Here is a 17,527-nt window from a genome sequence, read left to right as displayed (position 1 = left end):
AACAAATTATCACTAGCCAATCAGTGGTGGCACACACCTTTCATCTCAGCACTCGGGAAGCAGAGGCAGGGGGATCTCTTTGAGTTCAAGGCCAGCCTGATCTATAGAGTGAATTCCAAGACAGCCAAGGATACACAGAGAAACCCTATCTCAAAAATTAAAAAAAGAAAGGAAGGAAGGTCGCCAAAATGTTCTAAGAACGGTTTTTTTACTAGCAAAAGTCAGGATTTTTAAAAAACAAACCAAAGGATCCATTAAAGAACATTTATTTACACAGAGTCTCAACATCATAACTCACTACTTTAAACATTATATTATTTGAAGTGCCAAAAATACAGGAAACAACACAATTCAGCAATCTGCAAAAGGTATGACAATGCAAATACTTTCACTGAGCCCCTTTAACACGAACTACTACTAACCTGTGGATTTCCTCATTTCAACCACAGAGTGTACCTTAGAGCTAGTGATCTATTATAAATTGAAGAAACAAGGTCCCCCTCAGTCCCAGTCATAGGGGAGGAGAGTAAGGGGAAAACGGGAGGGAGGGAGGAATGGGAAGATACAAGGAGGAAACAAGGGATAGGATAATAATTTAGATGTAATATGAATAAATTAATAAAATATATTTAAAAAAATAAATTGAAGAAACAGATGTATGATATATTCTCATTTTAAATTTTATGTGGAGAAGCATTGACAAGATGTAATCTCGTGTACATGAAAATGAGCTTTATTTGTTCACTTCTACCTCTTTATTTATTTGTGTGTGTGGCGGTCAGAAGCTAGCACTGTCCTCGATCATGCGTGTCCTCGATCACGCATGCCCTGGGATCAGACCCCCAGGGGTCAGGCTTTGGCTGCAGCGCTTGCGTTTACCACTGTGCCACAGTGCCAGCCCAATGATGACTTGAGATATTTTTATTAACTTGGCCACTTACGTATGCTCAGATTTCCAGACAAAGTTTTATAAAAAACTTTAGAAAATGGTTTTAAAAGCCTCTTAATGGTTTAGAAAAATTGTAGCAACAGGGAAGATTAATAAGAAAATAAGACATCAATGAAACATCTAAAGTTGCTAAGATAAGAGACAATGAGAACATGAGCAGAGACTGAAGTGAAGAGGAAAAAAAAGCTAAAGAATCAGAACTCTAGGAGACCGAAACAAAGGAGAAGGCTTCCACTGTGGGTGACTGGGTAGACCAATGGACGTACACTGACCACCACAACAACTCGAGGAGCAGGGGGAAGGGAGACACTTGGACTACCATCTGATGTACCTTGCGAACATCCTGGGGGAGATGTCCAAGAGGCTGCTGTTGAATGGAAGGCCCTGGAATGCAGAAAGGACTCTGAGATAAAGATTTGGAAATTGGCAGCACACAGGTGTTAATGGAAGTGACCTAGGAAAAGACTACAGGAGAGCATAGGAGCCTGGCATTACACAGCGGATGATCCCCACATCTGTCTGTGTAAGACGGTGCTCTAGTTAGACACACTTCTGTAAAATATCCAATATGCAATGCTGAACGGAAGAAAATCACAAAACTCTGTATAGTAAAAATCTATTCTCTACAAATAAGTTATTAAAATAGTATCAGCAAAGGGGAAAATGTGGAGGAACAAATACCAAACTAAATCTAGCGCAGAGATTATGTAAGCCTTTCAGAACTGAAGTGTATATCTATACATTTTATTTCTAAAAAGAAAAGAAAAAAGCATGAACTTTTAAAAACAGGGTAGAAAAAGATCATTTTATTATTTCCCTTTAAAATAATATATGATGAGAATAAAATAAATACTAAAATTTATTTATTTTAATATAAAATAGATAAAAATAAAATAGGATGGGTGAAGAGGTGAGAATAAGAACAGAAGTAATGGGAGGGGCTGAGGGAGAGAATACTGGAAGAAACTGGAACGGGTGGGGGGGCATCTCTGGGATGAGCTAGAACCCTAGGACAATGGAAACTCCCAGAAATCTAAGGGGTGACCCTAGCTAAGACTCCTAGCAATGGAGGATGTGGAGCCTGGACCGGCCATCTCCTGTGACCAGGCAAGGCTTTCAGCGGAACATTGGGGCGCCTTTCCCCCACTGGGCTGCCTCTGCTAGCCTCAACAGGAGAGAGATGCCAGTCTTAGCACAAGTGCATATGCCAGGGCTGAATGATATTCAGGGGCGCCTGCCCTTTTCTGAAGAGAAAGGGAGGAGTGGATGGAAAGGGGTGAAGACTGGGAGGAGAGGAGGGGAGACTATGGTTGGGATATAAAGTTAATTGATTTAGAATGATATAACTCATCCTTTCAATATAAAAAAAAATTTTATCTGTTAGAAAGGCACTTGACCACTAGACTCTAAGTAGGCTAAAAATTATATGGAAAGACAATAATATGACCATGAAAAATATTGAATATGCATTAGAATAATTAGGATTTTTAAAGACCCAAGGTTTTTTTTAATAAAGTACTTTATTTTTTAATATTTTTATTTAATTTTTAATTTATGTGCATTGGTGTGAGGGTGTCAGATCTTAGATTTACAGACAGTTGTGAGCTGCCATGTGGGTGCTGGGAATTGAACCCTGGTCCTTTGGAAGAGCAGGCAGTGCCCTTAACCATTGAGCCATTTCTCCAGCCCCCTGATAAAGTACTTTATGTTGTTGTTGTTTTAAGAAAGAGTATTAACTGCTACTGTCAGAAAATGATACAGCTTCTCAGGCAAACAATGTAACAATATGTAGAAATAGTGTGGGGGGTGCAATTCTTTCTAAATTCAAGAAATAACCCAAAACTACTGAAAATATGCAGATACTTTACCAATCATTAGATGAAATAAGTCAAAGAACTGACATGGAACACAACAGAAATTTTCTATGAAAGGCATTCAAGTTAATTTCTATTGTCTATCAAATTACAAGGGGGGAGGGGTGGGTACGAGTCTTATGACCTAGCAATTTGGCCTCCAGAAAAACACCAGCACCGTGCTCAAGAACACAAGGAACTTTCAATGTTGCAAAGTTTGCAAGTGGGAAGTGCAACAAGTGAATAGCACATTTAACAGAAGAATGGTTAAATCCCTTTTCTCACGCTTTGCTGAGAAACCCTAAAAGCAAGGTCTTCTCCTTTCTAGCCTTGTAACTAGGCAAAGACAGATTTTCTTCATGCGCTCTAATCGGAACAGGCCAGCACACCAGGGCAAAGCAGGAAATACAAGAATCCAGCTGTCTTTTCGTGTGCCAGACACCAAAGTAACTTCCCTCCAGATAAAACAATGCTGGCCTCTTCCCTAGTTGGTTTTCAATAGAGGTGTTTAGTTAGTACCATGATTTTTTTTTTTTTACTTTTTTCTTGCTTTATTTTTGAGACAGCAATTTACTGTGTACATCAGACTGGTTTATAGCTCAGTCTTCCTGCCTTCATGACTTGCTGGATTGCAGTCAAGATCCACCATGCTCATTAGAGTACTATTTTTAAGTGACTATGTGAAAAAAATTTTTTTCTTAATTTCCAAAATGGTAAATATACTGTATTAATAATTTTTTTCAGCACTACTTTCCAGCTGTCATTCCCTTCTATCACAAGGGTTACTATGTGTAACATGGCATTATGATTGGAGATAAGGAATTTAGTTTTATCTGTAAAGTAGCTACTTCAAAAGATGTTTTTGTTCACATGTAATGTGTACAGAACAAAAATAATGGGTCTATGTTTAAGGCTCTTAAAAACATGGGCACGCAGCCGGGCGGTGGTGGCGCACGCCTTTAATCCCAGCACTCGGGAGGCAGAGGCAGGTGGATCGCTGTGAGTTGGAGGCCAGCCTGGTCTACAAAGTGAGTCCAGGACAGCCAAGGCTACACAGAGAAACCCTGTCTCGAAAACCCAAAAAAACAAAAACAAAAACAAAAAACATGGGCAAGCAAACAACCTGATCACGTTAAACTTAAAATGCAACAGGGGCAAAATGGGCAAAGAAAAATGTCAAAATGTCAAGCGGCTGGTTACTTTTGCAGGGTAGAACTCTATCATCCCTAGCTGTAACTTTTAAATAGCTTACTACTATATATGTAGTTTAATATCCAAGAGAGAGAAAAAGAAGTTGCGTGAGAAACCAGAGCTCTACTGGACCCAAACCATTAAACTTTTGCCAACTCAAGAAACGCCAAAACCAGAAGGATACGTGATGGAACCGGATGACATCACCAAATTATCCTCTGAATAAAGAGATGAACTTAATATTCAATTTTAGGGCCGGTTTCCTGACACGTCCAACCAAGAACTTGAGTGTGGAATTGTTAACAATCTGCAATCACGGTCGTACAAACAGGTTAGCCGTTAAAAAGTTAAGGTCATTTCTTCAGAGGCATCAAAGAAAAGGCAGCGAGAGCGGACACCCGGGGGGGGGGGCATCCGTGAGACGGAGGCGGCGGCGACAACCGGTGACACCGGGACTCGCGGGGTCCATTGCGCTCCGGGCCAGGCCAGCGATGGGGTCGCCCAGCTCGACAGGCGGATCGCCCAGGAAGGCGAGGCCCGGGCCGTCGCAGCCCGCAGAGCCCGCGGCCGCCCCGCCCCTCCGCCCGCAGTACGCTGAGGAGAGGCCGGTGGCGGCTCCGGGGCTCTTACCTCCCCAACGCCGCCGAGCTCTCGGGGACTCGACGCGACGCCGCAGTGAGGCGTGAAGAGCGACCAGGCCCTGCGAGGCGCTGACCCAAAACCAAAGCTCAGTCCCGTGCCGACCTACCAGGACGGCGCGCAGGCGCAGAGACGGCTTTTTTCCCCTGCCACGCCCCCCTCCGGGAGGCGTGGCCTCTGCGCGTGCGCGCTGCCCGGGTCCGAGCCCGTACACGCGGGCGCGCCGGAAATGGCTGAGCGGCTCGGCTCCCGCTGGAAATCTACACTGGGACGCTCTGCTGCAGGGCTTGGAGGCGACTGGCGCCACAATCGAGCTGACGCTGCGCCCGGGTTTTCACCGGCCAAACCTGCGGCACACACGATGTCTCACCCACCCCACAGCCCCCGGCTGCACCCAAATGCCCCGTCCCTCCCCTCGGGCGAGAGTGCACCAGCCCCGCCCTGCCTCTCTGGCTGTACTTCTGCATTTCCAGCCCGCTGTGGCCTCTAGCAGCTGCTGTCTAAAAACAGAAGCCTGCTAACTTCTCTGAAGGAGAAACGGAGCGCCACTCGCGCGCTCTCTGCTTTGCTTCGGCCTTCGTCTTTTTCAGCACAAGTTTTCTAACACTCAAAGCGAGAGAAGAGAAAACTTGTATCCGGACCTGCTCAGGTACAGCTGGCGCGCCCAGGCTTTCGAGATTGCGAGTTTTATCGCTGTGATCTGTGCTCAGAAACGTCACGTATCAGAGCTCACGTCCTCAGAGATGCGTTGCTTACATTATTGAGTCTTGAGAATAATTCCATAAACTGGGTGTGGTGGCGCATGCCTTTAATCCCAGCACTCACTAGGCAGAGGCAGGCGGATCGCTGTGAGTTCGAGGCCAGCCTGGTCTACAAAGCGAGTCTAGGACAGTCAAGGCTACACAGAGAAACACTTGTCTCTAAAAAAAAACAAAAACAAAAACAAAAAATTTTTAAGGTAATAATTCCATAAAATGTAATGTGTATTTTCTCTATTACATGTTAGATATCGTTCACAATAAAATGGGGCTGTAACCTTTTCGAAACCTCAATTCAGAAACAGGGACTCATGCATACAAATTCATATTAGGGGCAAAAGTATCTATATAGTATAATGTGAAGACAAATAAAATATTTAAAAATAAAAACAACAACACTTTATAAGGAAATGCTTTAGAACAAAAAGATTGGTGTGCAAAAATACTTATAGCTTTGTTTGTTTTGCTTTGTTTTTTGAGACAGGGTTTCTCTGTGTAGCCCTGGCTGCCCTGGACTCACTTTGTAGACCAGGCTGGCCCCGACCTCACAGCGATCCATCTGCCTCTGCCTCCCGAGTGCTGGGATTAAAGGCATGTGCCACCACACCCGGTTTATCATAGCTTTTTAATTGACAAATGGACGAAGGAGGTGACTCCGTGGATTTAAGTGCTTGCCACGCAAGCCTGCCTCCTTAGTTCGAATCCTCAGAACCTGCTTGGGAGCCAGGTGCAGCAGCACAAGTTCGTTCCCCAGGCACACCTGTAAGGAGAGGGGAGGTGAAGATAGAACTTCCAGAAACTCATAGGCCAGGATGCTCCCCTCCCGGGTCCCTATCCTTTTCCCCTGCTTTTCTCTCCTGCCTCCCTCCTGTTTATTGGGACTGTGTTGTTCGTTGAAACTAAGAGCCCCGCCCCCTATTCCCCCTTTCCCTTCTCACTGCCTGAATCTGAATTCTTTTTCTATCACTTACTAGTTGTGTGACAGAAATTGATAGGCTTAGAAACTCTCTTAGAAAGATTGTGACAGGGGAAAATACATAGCCTGAGATGCCCACATGGCACATCAGCTGCCTTCAAGCATATTTCAAAGCAGATTTTCTGGGTCTGGAGAGATGTGGCTCATCAGTTAGGAGCACTGGCAGCTCTTTCCGAGGGCCCGAATTCAGTACTCAGAACCCATAACAGTCTGTAATTCCAGTTATAGTTGTGGTTGATCCAACACCGTGGACACACAAAGTGCACAGACATACAGCAAGCAAAACACTCATACACATAAAAGAAAATAACTTTTTAACTTAGAACAAGGCTTAAAGCTGGGCAATGGTGGCACATTCCTTTAATCCCAGCACTTGGAAGGCAGAGGCAGGCAGACCTCTGTGAGTTCGAGGCCAGCCTGGTTCTACGGTCTACAAAGTGAGTCCAGGACAGCCAAGATTACACAAAGAAACCCTGTCTAAAAAAAAAAAAAGAAGAAGAAGAAGAAGAAAAAGAACAAGGCTTGAGAGCTATTCTATGTGAGTGCTGCCTTTAGAAACACCTGGATTTCTTGTTTTGTAATGTTTCTTTTTGTTGTATGTTTGTTTGTTTGTTTGTTTGTTTTTCAAGGCCTGATTTTAGATGTCTGAATTATCAATAGCGCGAAAGTGGTTTAAAACCAATGCTTCCAATTCCCGTCAACAGTCCTTTTTTCCTTCTCTTTCTTCTTCCTTCCTTCTTTCCTTTCTTTATTTTGTTTTTCAGACAGGTTTCTCTGTGTAGCCTTGGCTGTCCTAGAACTCACTCTATAGACCAGCCTGTCCTTGAACTCAAGAGATCTGCCTGCCTCTGCCTCTGCTTCTGGAGAGCAGAGATCAAAGTTGTGCGCCTCCACTGCCAGGCTCAGTCCCTTTTTCTCTGGAGACTACAATCACAAATCAGTTCTGAGAGTCTCTTCACCAGTGCAAACTAAACTTTGTACCTAGCCTGCAATACACAAGCAGTTAAGGAGACAGACAGTGGCTGTTTGCAGAGCACACAGAGAGTGATGTTTCACACCTATGTGTGAACCCTGAGGCACCCACAGTTACTTAACTATCAAGAATGCTTTACAAATAGCTGTCATTTATTGACCACCTACTGCTTGTTAGCTCTTCTCTATTACAGGAGATAAGCATTCCCCAGGATAAGCAGCTTTGCTCTGCTGTAAGCAAGCCTAGTGCTCAGGAATCCTCTCTGGTGTTGGGAATGTGGGCCAAAGCACAGCAACACTTCCTTAGAGAGGCCTTTCTCTGAACGGCACACTTCCTGTTAACAACTTCACACAAGTGCTAGGATTTAGCATTGAGGAAACAGCCTTTCAGCTCCTGAGGGGCAGTTATAATTATGACACCTACCAGACAATTCAAGCACCCAAAATTTCTTTTTGAAGTCATCGACCAAGAAATGAGTTAAGAATAACATGATGATTAGTTGCTTAAAAAATAAAAAAAAAATGATTTTGATATCAACGCTTGCATGCCATAATTACACTGTATTTCCTATCAGCGACCGACTCCTTGCAAAATCCTGCAGTGTGGGTTTCTTCTAGCAAGCTAGCTTGTCTTTGATACCTACTGTCTCAGTCCCGCAAGTGCTGAGCTGGAGGGCATCTACCACAGCTGCAAGCCTTTTACGTGAGGTCTGGGGGATCTGAGCTCCACAGCTTCCTGCTCTGCACCCTTTACCCACGGAGCCGTCTTTCAGCCTCCAACATTGCCTTCTAGAAAGTATTGCTAAGGGCTAAGGGTGACGCTCAGGGCAAGCAGCCCATGCTCCATTCCCCAGGACCAGAGAAATAAAAAGATCAAATTTTAAAAAATGATTGACTTCATAATTAAGTTACCAATAGCCTCACATTCATTTCACAATCTCTGCATGTGGTGCATTGCATGACTGTGCATCAAAGGACATGGCCGGACAGGATGGATGAGCACTCATATCTATCCTAAGGGTAGCAAAAAGGCATAGTCATCCCCAAGGTTTAAGACACCAAGGCTTGAACGCCAAGACATAGCGGTTCTTAGTAAGGAATTCATTGGAGTGCTTTGCCAGATGTTTTTCATTCTCCTGTCTTCTGGGCATATAATTGCAGCACACTTCCTGCCCTCTTGTAGCTGAGCAGTAGGGACACAGGTCTGACGTAGGCAAGTCAACTGTGAGCAGGAATGGCATGTGTCATTTCTAAGTTGGGTTCTTTACTCAACAAAATAAAGTCATCCAGAACCTACTTTCCAGAGAGACCAGAAGTGGCTGAATCCTCAAAACCCCGATGAACAGAGCATCTCTAACAAGAAACTAGCCTGAGCGGGCAGTGGTGGCGCACGCCTTTAATCCCAGCACTCGGGAGGCAGAGGCAGGTGGATCGCTGTGAGTTCGAGGCCAGCCTGGTCTACAAAGTGAGTCCAGGACAGTCAAGGCTACACAGAGAAACCCTGTCTCAAAAACAAACAAAAGACAAGAAAAGAAATGCCTCAGCGAGAAAGGTAAATTATTCTATTGTATAAAATGTGGCTCATATGTAAATGTAGAAATATGTTGTGTTCTGAATGTTTGGATCCCCTCAAAATTCATATGTTGAAATAGTACTTCCCAGACGATGGTATCAGGAAATGAAGGCGTTGGGGCATCATGAGATTAAGAGGACTTTGCCATCATAAAAGGCCAGTCCCTTCCCGCATGGCAACACCCAGTAAGGAGTCATCTGTGAAGGAAAGAGGTCCTTGCCAGATCTTGCCAACACCTTGATCTTGGAACTCCTAACATCTAGACCTGTGACAGATTTTTTGGGGGGGGGGGGTTGGTTTTTTGAGACAGAGTTTCTCTGGGTTAGCCTTGGCTGTCCTGGACCCACTTTGTAGACCAGGCTAGCCTGGAATTCACAGCAGTCCTGCATCTGCCGCTCAAGTGCTGAGATTAAAGGTGTGCAATGTTTAATTGGTCGTGTTTTGTTATAGTTCTCTCAACAGACTAAGACAACAGTCTTAGTCTTTCTCTGTCTCTGTCTCTGTCTCTGTCTCTGTCTCTGTCTCTGTCTCTGTCTCTGTCTCTCTCTCTCTCTCTCTCTCTCTCTCTCTCTCTCTCTCTCTCTCTCTCTCTCTCTCCCCCCGTCCCCCTCCCTCTCTCCCTCTCCCTCCCTCCCTCCTCCCTCTCCCTCCCTTACTGGGGATCTAGTCCAGGACTCACATATGCTGTGAAGCATTGTCAAATCTCATTTCTCATATCTTTTCACTAATAAAAACTTTAGTGTAACTTTAATTAAAAGATAGACAATTTTTAAAGTAAACATAGCAGCACAAAAACACCTCCTATATTCAATACCATCAACTCACTTTTGTTCCCTCAATAATTATTTAGTTTTCTAGAAACAAAGTTCATATAGGAAAGGAAAGTAAGTCTTCATCATTGACCAAGAGTTTCAGAAGAGGAGGTTTCTTCTTTTGCCTTCTAAAAGAGACCAGTGCTGGGATATAGGTCCAGAAGCAAACCAAGCAAGGTATAATCCTAGCACTTGAGAGATGGAGGCAAGAGGATCAGAAGTTCAAGGTTACCTTCAGCTACTTAGACATCAAGGCCTTTAATCTTTGTCTCCAGTTTTTTAATAAAAAATAAAAATAAAAGGAGGCAAACAGTGTAGTAGTTGGTTTAAATAGATGTAAATGTCCTTACATTCAAAATATTAAATGTGGGGCTGGAGAGATGGCTCAGTGGTTAAGGGCACTGTCTGCTCTTCCAGAGGTTCTGAGTTCAATTCCCAGCAACCACATGGTGTCTCACAGCCATCTGTAATGAGATCTGGTGCCCTCTTCTGCCATGCAGGCCTAATGCAGTCAGAGCATTGTATACATAATAAAAAATAAATCTTTATTTTAAAAAATGATCATTTAGCTGGGTGGTGGTGGCGCATGCCTTTAATACCAGCACTTGGCAGAGGCAGAGGCAGGTGGATCCCTGTGAGTTCGAGACCAGCCTCGTCTACAAAGTGAGTCCAGGGCAGCCAAGGCTACACAGAGAAACCCTATCACTTCAAGGTGGCTCACAACCTTCTGTGCAACTCCAGTTCCAAAGGGTCAGATGCCCTCTGACCTGCACTGGAACGTAGGCAGGCTCACACACATAGACAAATAAATAAATAAATATTAAATGTGTATCTAATCCATCATACTGACTCATTTCTCAAACTTTTATACTTTTTTTTTTACAAATTCAAGAAGTTTCACCACACATTTTACTATTCCAAATGATGAGTACTATTTTTTTTAAAACTTGTCCTATTCTTTGCTACAATCACAGAAAAAAATGTTAAAATGATCAAAATAATTATAATTAATTTTTTAATATTTTTACTTTGACATATACATTTATATTATTAGACATATATATAATAAACTACATACAGCAAGAAGGACCACAAAACAATTAGGAATTATATAAATGTTACATTCTTAGTGTTTTGCTTATTTGTATTTGGCAGCTTTGTAGAAAACATCTTTCCTATCTTGGTGAGCCTACAATTCTGAATGTAAATCAGTATCTATCATATCTCATCTCTATCAACTTAAAACATCTATCTAGACCTAAAAAAAATTCTTAACCCTTAAACAACTAAGCTTAATTGTACTATCTGGTCTTCAACCCCATCAGAGACTTGAGAAGGAATAAAATCAATTATCTGAGTAAACAGGAAGTGCAAGTTAGCAGCTCCCTAAATGAGAAAATGACAGAGACAGTTCACTGCCTAGACAGTCACCCAAAACTCTCTATAATGTTGGAGCATCATCTTCAGACATATTTGTGAGGCAGGAACTATTGAGTACTTGCTTATCCTGTCTTGGCAGAGTTTAGCCATCAACTCTGCCTGTGTCCAAGCTTGCCCACTTTTAGGCAGAATTCTGTCTGTGGCAGAAATGAGGACAATTTGCCCAGTGGCTGGTTTGCCACATTTGAAGCCATCTCCAAAAGGAAGTTCTTTAATGCTCATCATCTTCTTTGAGGTAGGCAGGGTGTTAGCAGGAATTAGTCTGCCTTACTGTCAAAAGATCCTTAAAATCATAAAAACATCTTTACATGCCATATTCTGTTGGAGGTTGGTCTGATGTATTTTTATGCTAATTACTGCTTGCTGTCAGTGCCCCACCTGTACCTTGCCTAAGAGTCTAATCTATTTGACCAATAAAAGGCCATCACACCTGGGCAGGGCAAATGGGATAGGCTGGCTAAGGTTCCCAGGCTTGAGAGAGAGGAGAGAGAGTCTTGGGAGGAGGAGAAGGTTGTGCCATCATGAGTTAGGTGGAGAAGCACATGGCCAGCGTGGATGGAGACTTGGCCCAGATGATGACAATTAGTAGGTACTGGAGATTATGGATGGGAGGCAGATTAATAGAAATTATTAGAAGCAGATGGCATGGGATTGGGGAAGGTATCCCATACTTGCCCCACTATGGGAAGTAGTTTAGGAATTAATATCTGCCCTACCCCAGGTTAACTACGGCTATTTTAAAAATATAACCGGTGTCTGTGTCTTGATTGATTGTTAATGGTTAGGAAATACCACTGTAATAATAATTACAGGCCAAATAATAAACATTACATAGGCCATACTGGTAATTTAACTGCAACACTATTCTGTAGGTCTCTGAGGTTTTCGAAGACCTTATCTAACTATTTACCTTATCTATCTATGGAATCATTATCTGTTTTTTAAAAAGATTTATTTATTTATCATATATACAGTGTTCTGCCTGCATGTACACCTGCACACCAGAAGAAGGCAGCAGATCACATTATAGATGGTTGTGAGCCACCATGTGGTTGCTATTGAACTCAGGACTTTTGGAAGAGTGCTCTTAACCTCAGAGCCATCTCTCCAGCCCCTCTTTCTGTGCTTTTTAAAGAAAAGAAAACTCTAGAGTTCTCAAACATGTCACTACACTGGGGGCAGCCAAACAGGAAGAATAAATGATCAGATTCTGGGAAGGATCTTGCAGGGATCTGGGACAAATGTGTCCTCCTCACACAAGTGCAGCGGGGATCAGTCTCTCTGAACTGGCCTCTTTCTGGTGGTCAGACCACAGCTAGGTTTAGGCAGTAACTAGTCAGGATCACACACTGCAAGAACAGCCTGGCGCAGGCAGGTGGATCTCGAGGATCTGCAGGTCTGAGTTCCTTGTGTATGTGAGACGAACTGTTAGCTGGAGTTTATCCCAGACAGCTGACCTCTTTCCCTTTGCTCAGGGAGCCATTGGTCTATCATGCTGGATGTCCGAGGCGTGTCACCCATCTGCCACCTAAAGGCATACACAGACTCTCATTTAAGAGTGAGAAATGAGATTCTGGACTAACTGGCAGTCCGCCAGCTTATCCTAAAGACATCTCTTACACAGGAGTCACAAACCTGAATTCCCGATCTCCACTTTCTTCCTCTCCCATCCACTGCAACACCTTGTCTATCTGCTTCCGCCACTGTCATGAATTTATGGCCATTTTCTTCTCCTCTGCTCTGGCCTTTCAACTGACCTTCAGCTTTTGGTCCCGTCTTTCTCATACTCATTCTCCACCCTGAAGCCAGAGTTATTGTTTAGGAATACAAATAGGATGTCTGTCTGACTCCTGTCTGAAACCTGACAAGGGCATGGCATGAACATCTAAACCTTTCTTGGATTTCCCAGAGAGTTTATCCCTTGTCCTACCATCAAGGATTAAAGAGTACTTCCCCTTGCCATGAAGGACAAAGATGCACACACACTTATTATGTATCTTACTGTGTGCTTATAGTTTATATATTTATTATATATTATATATATATAATAAATACTTATATATATATATATCTGTATTTGCCATGCTATAGAAATTTTATGTGACTTACGATTTTTATTTTGTGAAAAATTTTCACTTGATTTTCAGGAGTATTTTTTTACAAGACTTATTTGTAACTTACTGTGAGTGTGTGTGTGTGTGTGTGTGTGTGTGTGTGTGTGTGTGTGTGTGAGACGCGGACAAAAGCGCTATGTGCAAGTGCTCAAGAATACCAGAATAGGGTGTCAGTTTCCCTGGACCTGGAGTTACAGGTAGTTGTAAACTTACTCACATGGGTGCTGGGAACCAAACTTGAGTCCTCTGGAAGAATACCCCAAATGAGGCAAAAAAAGATTATTTATTTATTTATTTATTATGTATACAGTGCTCTGCCTGTTTGTAACCCTGCAGGCCAGAAGAGGCCATCAGATCATATTATAGATGGTTGTGAACCACCATGTGGCTGCCAGGAAATGAACTCAGGACCTCTGGAAGTGCAGTCAGTGCTCTCACTGAGCCATCTCTCCAGCCCCTGATTTGCCACTTTTTCTGTCACTCAATTAAATATCACTTACAAACTTTCAAAAGAGTGCTTCCTTCTACAAACTAACTTTACGTTCATTGTTTGGGATTAAAGGTGTGTACCATCCATCATGCCTAGGCCTAAACTTTTCTTTACCTGAAACTTGCACTACACCAAGCTAGCCTTGAACTCAGATCTGCTTGCCTCTGTCTCCTGGATTAAAGGTGTGTTTGTATTCTAGTCGGATGACACAGACCTTGGATGTGATCTCTTGCCAGAGTAGCCATGCTCTGAATTAAAGTTCCTCAACAACACTCCAACACCAGGTAGGAAAGAAAGGTTAGTGGGGAGAAGGGGCGTCGTTCTCTTTGGCTACTTCCTGCTGTTTCGAGTCATGGGGTTCTTTGGGGCAACACCAATCTCTATTGGCAGGATGTTCAGCCAACAACAGCAAACGCAGCAGCAGCCTTCTCTTCTTCCCCTGACTGTCTCCTTCAAGTGTTCTTGCCACAGCCCTCTTCTCTCTCTTTCTCTCTCTCTCTCTCTCTCTCTCTCTCTCTCTCTCTCTCTCTCTCTCTCTCTCTCTCTCCCTCTCCCTCTCCCTCGTATTTTTTTCCAACTGGTAAAGGCCACACCTCCCCATAAGGCAGTTTACTGGTGACAAAGACCGTGCACCCTCTTTTGAGGCCGTGGACATACTGGGCCAGCCCCTGTTTCCCACACCTGGGATTAAAACAAAAACATGTTTATATAATATAAGTAAACTAAAACTTCCACAACAGATGGCTCCTGGAGAATAAGACCAGAGCCCTTGTCCTAACCTGCTTCAAACGGTAGCTCCTCTGTTAACACCTGCTTTCATTTTTAACATAACAGAGGCCATTTGTTTTGTTTTGTTTTTTGTTTTTTTGGTTTTAAGTCTCCATTTTGATCATAAGGTGAAATTAAGTACCTGTCTGGGAGCTTGAATCGCCTTTTACTTACAATTCAATTCTTGCTGAACGCTCTGTTTGAATTAATGATATATGTCAACTTGTCACATGCTAGAGTCTTCTGAGAGTAGGGAGCCTCAGTTGAAAAAAATCACCCACAAGTTCTGGCTGTAGGCAAGCCTGGAGGGCATTTCTTTAGTTAGTGATGGCATGGGAGTGACACCCCTGGGCTGGTGCTCCTGGCTTCTGTAACAGAGCGTGCTGAGCAAGCCAGTAAGCAGCACCCCTCCGTGGCCTCTGTACCAGCTCCCACCTCCAAGCTCCTGCCAAGTTTGAATTTTTGCCTTGGCTTCCTTCAACAGACTATGATTCATGATAGGTAAGACAGAAACAAAAACAAAACTCTTTCCTCCTCAATTTGCTTTTGGTCATAGTGTTTTATCACAGTAGTAAAAAAAGTAATTAAGAGACCCTGTCTCGGAAAAAAAACAAAGCAAAACAGAACAAAAAAAAGTAACTAAAACAGACTTGAGCTCACGTTCTCTGCAGTGAATTCTTTTAGTGTGGGGGGGGGCACAGGAGGAGCAATAGGTGTGTGTGTGTGTGTGTGTGTGTGTGTGTGTGTGTTTTAGTTTTTTGAGACAGGGTGTCTCTGTGTAGCCTTGGCTGTCCTGGACTCACTTTGTAGTCCAGGCTGGCCTCAAACTCACAGAGACTCACCTGCCTCTGCCTCCTGAGTGCTGGGATTAAAGGCGTGCGCCACTGCACCCCGCTCTAGGAGTCATTTTAAATAACATACCTTGAGGCATTTAGCTGAACTTCATTACCAAAATTGCATCCCTAAGAAATACACTAAAGAGTAAAAACTCTTTGAACTGGAAAAAGCTTTTGCTTCCACAGATACTGTATTAGCCCGCTGTTGCCTCTGTAGTGTTCCCTAAGGACCCACTGAAAGCTCATTAAGCTTGTAATAAAAAGCATTTGTTCCTCGCTCATGCATCTTTGGGTCTATTGTGGTTCATGGTGCTCTAGGCTGGACCCACATGGTCTCCAAGCTTTAGATAGGAGTCGGGTGTTTGCCTTGGTTTTCTTTTTTTTAATTTTTAAATTGTTATTTATTATTTATAGTGTTCTGCCTGCACCTACACCTGCAGGCCAGAAGAGGGCACCAGATCTCACGATAGATGGTTGTGAACCACCATGTGGTTGCTGGGAATTGAACTCAGGACCTTTGGAAGAACAGCCAGTGTTCTTAACCTCTGAACTATCTCTCCATCCCTGCCTTGGTTTTCTTATCTCCTTGGGACGCACTTACTGTTCTCTTGGCAAAAAGTCTGAAGATCAGAGGCCAAGTCTAATTACTCATTTCAAGTCTTTACTTAGAAGCCCCCTTAGTTTCATTAGCCAAAGGAAGTCATATACTCAAATTAAGGGATAGAAAAGCACACAGGGGCGTGCTACCATATAGATACAGTAACAGGGAGTGTGCTAGTTGCCTTTCTCATTGCTGTGACATGGGCGACTAAAGGAAGAAAGGGTTTATTTGGCTTACAGTCCATCACGCTGGAAAAAGCATGGCAGAAGGCATGGTACTGGAAAGTACTCTACACACTAATGGAGGAGAAAGATAGTCATCAATATCACTCAGCTACAAACCTTGCAACATATAATAGTGACCTTCATGCAGGGCACACTGGTGCACTAGTGGTAACAATGTTATGAGAGTAACCAGCCACTTTCTGGGTGGATTTAAAGCCTGTTCTATGAGATGGAACTCAGACCTGACACTACTAAAATGGCCAAGAGCCTTAGATCAGATAGGTTACAGGCCTACAGGAAAACCTACTACTGTTATTCTGCTAAAGGCACAAAGCAATAAAATGACTCCTGATGACATACTGCTTGCCCACATATCAGCACACTGCTCAGCCCTCATCAGAGAAGCATCTTCTTACACCAAGTGGGAATTAACATAGAGACCCACAACTGAACAAAGTGGAGAGAGTGGGAAACTTGGACACACTCCATCCCAAATGGGATTTTCATCAACCCCCTCTCCTCAAGGTTCAAGGGAATCCTGTGGAAGAGGAAGCAGAAAGATTGTAAGAGCCAGAGCTAATGGATGACTCCAAAGAAACAGTGTCTTCCACACACTTAGTGGATTATTTTTGGTTTGATTTGGTTTGGTTTGGTTTTTCAAGATAAGGATTCTCTGTGTAGCCTTGGCTGTCCAGGACTCACTTTGTAGACCAGGCTGGCCTCGAACTCACAGAGATCTGCCTGCCTCTGCCTCTGCCTCCTGAGTGCTGGGATTAAAGGTGTGCGCCACCACGCCTGGCTTCCAGAAGATATCCATAATTGATACCAGCTGGCAAAGCTTTCTTCAGTGGAGTCTCACTGGGTATACCAACCAAACTTGAGGGAAGGCCCCACACCCAGGAGTAGCTGGTCAGTACAAAATGAATTCAGTTGTATGCTTCATTTTGTTTTGTTCAGGCTTTTTTCCTCCCCTATTAGTTTGTTTTTGCTGAGTTTTTTTTTTCTGGGTTTTGTGTGTGTGTGTGTGTGTGTGTGTGTGTGTGTGTGTGTGTGTGTGTTGTTTCATTCTTTTGAAGGAGAGAAAAAGAACATAGGGGGTAGGGAGGTGAAGAAGGAATGGAAGGAACTGAGGGAGAACACAAAGTATATTATATGAAAAAAAAATTTTAAACTACAACACCCCACAGACATGCCCACAAGTCAGTCTAGTGGAAGCAACGTCTCAATCGAGGGGACCTTCTTCTTAGGTGACTCTAGTTTGTGTCGTGTTGATGAAAACTAAGAACAGACCTAACACAGATAGATGTGCTCTGAAAGACTCCACCCAGCAG

The 17,527-nt window shown here is 43.4% G+C and overlaps 1 protein-coding gene across 3 annotated transcripts in view; it reads right to left on the bottom strand.

Annotated features, from left to right (window-relative positions):
- ZFYVE16 (zinc finger FYVE-type containing 16) overlaps window positions 1-4,782 on the bottom strand; it is a 42,962-nt gene extending 38,180 nt beyond the window's left edge. The window contains exons 1-2 of one of the 3 annotated variants that reach the window (XM_084801954.1): window positions 4,624-4,782; window positions 4,178-4,300 (exon numbers count right to left, since the gene is read on the bottom strand). The gene's annotated coding sequence lies outside the window, so the exon portion shown is untranslated. Of the gene's footprint in view, window positions 1-1,280; window positions 1,677-4,177; window positions 4,301-4,623 lie in introns of those variants that run through there. The other 2 variants (XM_084801953.1, XM_084801955.1) reach the window with 2 other exon arrangements.
- Window positions 4,783-17,527: the final 12,745 nt, after the last annotated feature.

The sequence above is a fragment of the Acomys minous genome, assembly GCF_964271855.1.
Source record: "Acomys minous genome assembly, chromosome: 11".
NCBI lineage: Eukaryota > Metazoa > Chordata > Mammalia > Rodentia > Muridae > Acomys > Acomys minous.
Note: the sequence above shows the minus strand (reverse complement) of the source record. Positions and strands in the feature narration are given on the sequence as shown.